The following is a 6693-nucleotide window of genomic DNA, read 5'->3' as shown; positions in this document are numbered from 1 at the left end:
TTCTACATGAACCCTTCACTGAGTGCAGTACGGCGCATAAAAGAAGAATCTAAAATAAGGTGCAATATACTAAATTTTCCTCACATGGGTATTTCCTGATGCAGCACAATATTTCCACAACAAAAGGAAAAATATAATGAAAGTGTTCTGGAGCACCTCCATGTATTAATAATACAAAATATGGCGATAATAAAAATCCGATTTAAGGCACTGCAGTAGAGAGTGACAGCGACGGTGAAAGGTATCTTCAAATTAGCCATGCCCACAATCAATAGTACTACATGATGGTAAGCATAGATCTGTTGACAATCAACAAACCTGCCGAAAATAAATGTTCGGCATAGAAGAACAATTATTTCTTGACATGGAAAACAGAATTATCTTTTATTCCTACACATATCAGCATTCCACATGTGCCAGCAAGGAAGGAAGTCTCTTAAGATGGTTAGAAGGAAAAAAAACATGGTTAGAAACTCATGAAACTAATAGCACATGATGGATCCGGCACATCAGAATTTAATACCAGCAGCAATTTCATTATTTTCCTAGGTACAACAGAATCACTAGTTACCCATACAAGATAGCAGCACCATACAAAGTGAAAGAATTGCATTTCAGCATGGTAGCAACATCACACTACTTGTCATTTTAGCATAGTATCGGCAGGCTGATGCAAGATGACCTCAAATGGAGCTTTAGTATCTCCAGATGTGCGGTTTGGGATCAGGCCGCAGCACACCAGATAGTTAACCTATGTTGCCTGGATACTTGGATACGTATCGGATATGCGATAAAGGGATACACCTGATACATCAAAAAGAATTTAAACTAGGATACAGGGATAAGTTGTATATAGATCTTAATTATTAAAAATTAAACAATAAGGGGTTTTGATACGAAGCGTACCTTTTTGTTGAATTGATGAAGTAGTCCAGCAAATATTCCAGGTTTCCTTTAGATCATCTGACCTTCCAAATGGAAACATGACATAAAACGTAGTAAATTAGTACAGCAGTAAATACTAATAACAAATGAAATGGTTAGATACATCATGCTTACAATGTAACCAATGGAGTCTTCAAAAAATATTGTAGTTCTTCATTCAATGATTCATTCATTTTCCTTCGATGGATGATGTATCAATAAAATTGCTTAACAAACAAGGTAATCACATTCATAATTCTCACATCACACTCACACGCATATCAGTATCCAAAATGTATCGCACCAGTATGCCCACACATATCAAACATTAGTTTCTTTTTTGCAAATCAATAAATTAAAGGATACTTACAGGACACGTATCGAGGCAGTATCCGCGTATCGGGGCAGTATCTGGCTGGATACGTGTGCTTCCTAAAGTATCTACGCAACGTAGTCGGTAATCTACTGAACCCTCTCCAGTCCAGACAATTTTCTAGCTGAACCAGTTTGAAGCCTTGCCGTTTGAGAACCACACGAAAAAAACAACCATTTGGACCAACGCGAACCCGCCCCAATCCCAGGTTGAGTCATATGCAAGAGCCGTGGTTACAAATTTTGCTTTAGACTGCAGTGCCAAAATGAATTTTGGCTATCTCTTCGCTGATGTATCGTTGTGTGGTTCTATGCAAGAGCGTTATGCCTTCGCTTTGTTGATGTTATGGGCGTTTTTGAGACTTTATATACACCATGTACCAATTACAATATCTCAGTTGCTAGAAGTCATTCCAAACACCAACAGATGGTTACAAATACAAAGTCTTCTCTACACCGCGATTACAGGAGGCTCATTTGGACAACCAGCTTGTGCACTAGTTTGACTGTTTGTGTGTGTGCCTAAACGAGTTGTTTATTTTTATTTTATTTTCGTCAAAGGGTCCGTGAGTTGGTTCTTTTGGTTCAATCCACTTCCATTTATGGTTAACATGAATTAGATGGGTCCATTTATTGAGCAAATAAGACATGTTCTTATTATGTTGTTAGGCAAGTTTGTTTATCGATACACAAATTTGTTAAGCCAATTTCTTCACTTTAGTTAGACTCGTTAATTTTTTACCTTTACTACAAATCTAATGACCAACTTGGAAAAATTCATGTGTTTTTCACTCCTTTGTTCTCCACCCGATTCCTATTTTATTCCTGTGTTTTCCTATTCCTGCATTTTTGCTATCCTATGAACCAAAGGGAGCCTTATATATGTCAATGTGATTTGTGACCTCAATTCTATACTTATATAGTTATATTGCATTATTTATCAATCGGTTTCCCTGATGAAAATGCCCAACTATAATAGACTATCAAATTGCAGAATCGGGTCATCTGATGGAGAAACTGAGTCCCACTGGACATATTCCTCAACCTTCACGGTCACTGGATGACCTTCCTATGAAAGTAGCTTGCACGCTATCACAAGGATCTAATGTAACTAGCATGGACTTTCATCCTTCTCGTCATACGCTACTACTAGGTATGATCAAGGTTGTTAATTTACTATATCAGAAAAAACAAATGCAGTTGCAACTTTGCAAGTATAAAAGTTATTTCATGTAATCTGGGTGAATGTTCGGATTTCAACAGCTTATTGATTTTCTTGTCATGTTTACTGCTCAAATAGTTGGATCTGCTAATGGTGAATTTACACTCTGGGAGATAAGTATGCGTGAGAGGCTGGTCACAAAGCCCTTCGAAATTTGGGACATGCAAGCATGTTCAACACAATTTCAGGTAATTGAGCACAAGTTAAACTTCTGTATGTAATCTGCTCCTCTTTTCTTTTACTTGTAGTCATGTACTTTGTTTGCAAACCTACATGTTCTGATATTATATATGTGCCTCATTGTTTTATCTCGTATGAGAGAAGGGTGTCATGGCTAAAGACTCTTCCATGGCCGTTAATCGAGTTACATGGAGCCCTGATGGAGACTTGATTGGTTAGTGTTAATATTTCAGTCTTCACCCAGTAACTCTATATTGCATTCATAAGTTGTTCGTATTGTGCTCCAATGTTGTTTAAGCATACTTTTTTTTTGCTTTTAGGTGTTGCATTTACAAAAAATTTGATCCATCTGCATGCATACCGGCATCCAAATGAAACATATCAATTTGTAGAGGTTTGTTCTTCTAATTGCCTTTGAACTTCAATTATATAGATGTTACATGTCATTATATTAAATGACTGTTGTTACTAATTACATGTCATTATATTATATAGATGTTATAACCCATTCATTCTTCATGTCAGATTGAGGCTCATTCTGGAAGAGTTAATGACATAGTTTTCTCTCGGTCACGTAAGCAACTTTATGTTGTCACTTGCGGAGATGACAAGCTGATAAAGGTATCTGACATGACTTAAATGGTTATCATCTATTTCCTTTTCGCCCAGCCTGGTCTGCTGTAACTTCCTTCCCATTTTGTAGGTCTGGGACATGCATGGGCAGAAAATATATTCGTTTGAAGGGCATGAGGCACCTGTGTATTCTATTTGCCCTCATCACATAGACCAGGTTAAGGTGTGTGTCGTCTGAACACAATATTTACGCATTAACATCTCAGAATGCAACGGATATAGATGGTTGCTCCTTAGTCCATGCTTCAAAATTTTACTCAATTATAATCGAAGTGAGGCAGTACGAGCCATCATGAGGACAATGCTTGTATTTTGTGCTCTGAGAGAGATTTATGAATGCATAGTTTTTTCAAGCACATCAGCCTTTATCTGGTGTACTGATACATAATTTTATTGTGTACCCTGCAGTTTATTTTCTCAATTTCCCTTGATGGGAAAATGAAGACATGGCTTTATGTGTATCTGGGGACTAAGCTGGACTTTGATATTCCAGGAAAATGGTGTGGTGCAATTCTCAATAGTGCCGATGGAACTAGGTAAACATAGATGTGTTATTTTGCTCGCTAGAAGTGTTTCGAGTTATCATTGATGTAATATTTACTTGTTGTCAATTTGAAGGTTGTTCTCTTGCGGAACAAGCAAAGAGGGAGACACACATTTGGTTGAGTGGAACCATGAAGGGTCTGTCGAGAGGTCATATTCTGGATTCCGTAAAAAACCATCTGGTGTAGCGCAGGGTGTCATGCAGTTTGATACAGCTCGGAATCACATTTTAGCTGCTGGCAAAGATAACCAAATTATGTTTTGGGATGTCGATAACACCAACATGCTTACCTGCATTGAAGCTGGTGGAGGCTTGCCAGTGAGTTTATGTTCCCTATTTTATTTTTCAACCTTTTTTCTCCGTTTGGTAATCTAACCTCCTGTAAATTTTAACAGAGGTTTCCACGGTTAAGGTTCAATAAAGAAGGCAATCTTCTTGCTGTTGATACAGTAGATAGTGGTTTTAAGATACTTGCAAATACTGATGGGCTTAGATCTTTACCGGCTTTTGGTAATGTGCCTTCCGAAGTATTCAGATCGCCATATGAAGCTTCTGAGATGAAGGTAAGCACATATTTTTCGGCCTTCTATTGTCAGGACAGGTTGCGGGTAAGTTTTGAGAAAGTTTCTAACACTGAATAATTTAAATTAATAGGTCTCAGGTCCTCCTATTGTCGCGAGCATCTCTCCTAACATTGGCCAAACTGATCACTTAGACACAAAATATCCTGCAAAGCCATCTCAAGTGGTATGCTGATCCAGAAGAAAAAAAATACTTTGATAAGTTTCATATGTTCTAATGCCTCCATGCTTACCTTATCAACAACAATCTAAGCATCATCTAACTTAATCATGATAATGATAGAATGGCAGTGATCCAGCATTTGGAAGCGTAGATAAAAAGCAAAGAATTTCAGAAGAAAAGTCTGATAAAGCGAAACCTTGGGAGCTGAAGGAGGTTCAGCAATTTCGTGTTGATACAATGCCAGAAACTGACCAAGCCAGCAAGGTTCGTGCCATCTTATTCTTGATTGTTTGTTAGTACTTCTCATCATGGACGTTTGGAGAAGGTTATCAACATTTGTTCGTCTCCAAGAATGATTCTTATGTGATGTCCGCATGTGCTGAAAAGGTATCCAAGGTGCTCGACGACGACAACCTCCTGAGGGAGATCATCATCCGCGTCAGCTTCCCCACCACCCTCGTCCATGCCGCCCTCGTCTGCAAGCGCTGGTACCATCATGCCTCCGAACCCGCCTTCCTCCGCCTTTTCCACGAGCGCCACCCGCCCTGCCTCCTCGGTTTCGACCTCGAGAACAGGAAGGATTATAACATGGCTTCTATTCGCTTCATCCCGATGCTACCTCAGCCCCCAGAGCTTTCCACCGTCATCCGCACTGTGCAGAGCTACAGTTGGGGCTTCTACCATGCCGCCCCGGCCAACTTCCGCTGCTCCCGGAAAGGCAGAGTCATCGACAGCTTGTACAACCTGGTCAACGACAACAATTTCACAAGTCGGGTGCACAGTCCATTATGTCCTGAGAGAGGCCTGGTTGTCGTCCCACCATTACCACACATCCAAATCTAGGACGACTATTACTATAGTATGAATGATCTCCTCTTGGTGGAAGAAGCCGACGGTGTGTCCTACTTTCATGTGTTGCTTGTGGCGAACATGCAGAGAACAAAATATACGGTGCACGTAAATATGTTGCGACATGGTGATGGTGTGTGGCGCACGTATCTTACCTTTGACAGAGACCAACTTCTTGATCCGGAATGGGAATCAAAAGCTGTGCTCGCCAACAATAAAATCTACATAGCGAGCACACAGAACAGCATTGATTTCTTTGATTTGACTACCTCAAGCATCTCCACGGTTCAGCTCCCACATGGGGTGGAGTATGGCGATAGAGATACCATGTTGGCACCAGCTGATGATGCTTCTGATGTGTATCTCATCCATGCTAAGAATCTTCAGCTTGACATCTGGCTCCACAAGGGGGATAACTGGTTGCTGGTGGACACCATTTCTTTGCGTGACATGGTTGCTAATTTGAGGATTCCAGGTTGCGAGGTTGAGGATGAGCCCACTGCTCCTCTCTGGATAAACCATGTGGGGTCCTATGCTGAGTTTGTGTTCTTGGAGATGGGCCGATGCGCACTTCACTTAGATGTCAAGTGTAGGCAGTTGCGTAAAGTGTATGATATGACAGAAGAAGAACTAGATTTGGGTGATATCCATCCTCTTACAATGATTTGGCCGCCCATATTCCCTGCTCTCACTGATAACCTTGCAAGGTTTGCCTTTTGGCCTTTAGATGATTTGTATATTGCTTTTGTTGAGGTCACATAGTTTCGCTATATGCACGATTCATTGCACTATTTTGTATAACCATGGGATTGTGTTAATTAGTATAATAAGATTGATTCTTTAGGCTTTTTAACAGTATAGTATATTACTCCCTCCGTAACTGATCTAAATGCTCTTATATTTCTTTACGGAGGGAGTACTTGTTAAGTGACTAGATAATACTACTTTCCTTAAGATGTCTTGAAATCACTTGTGTAGCCAATTTAGTGGACTAATATTACATGGTGTTTAATACCTACAAAAGTATAAAACGTGTATAAGAGCTGAAAGTGTCTAGCCTTGTTACCATGTTGACCACTTCATTGTCCTGAAATATTATTACAAAACCTGGATTTTTAGCTTACTGTTTCTTAAATTTGGGTAATTTTTCACTGCCTACCTTTGAGCTGTGAACCTCAAGCTTATGAGATTGTTTTTGCTGAAGTTATGTATATGAAATTTTCTT

General features: G+C 39.6%; 1 pseudogene; it reads left to right on the top strand.

The window, feature by feature from the left end:
* The first annotated feature begins 2355 nt into the window (after positions 1-2355).
* LOC123126013 (protein TPR1-like) lies at positions 2356-6230 on the top strand (annotated as a pseudogene).
* The last annotated feature ends 463 nt before the right edge of the window (positions 6231-6693 follow it).

The sequence above is a fragment of the Triticum aestivum genome, chromosome 5D (genome assembly GCF_018294505.1).
Source record: "Triticum aestivum cultivar Chinese Spring chromosome 5D, IWGSC CS RefSeq v2.1, whole genome shotgun sequence".
Taxonomy (NCBI): domain Eukaryota; kingdom Viridiplantae; phylum Streptophyta; class Magnoliopsida; order Poales; family Poaceae; genus Triticum; species Triticum aestivum.
This window is presented reverse-complemented; position numbering and strand designations above follow the sequence as displayed.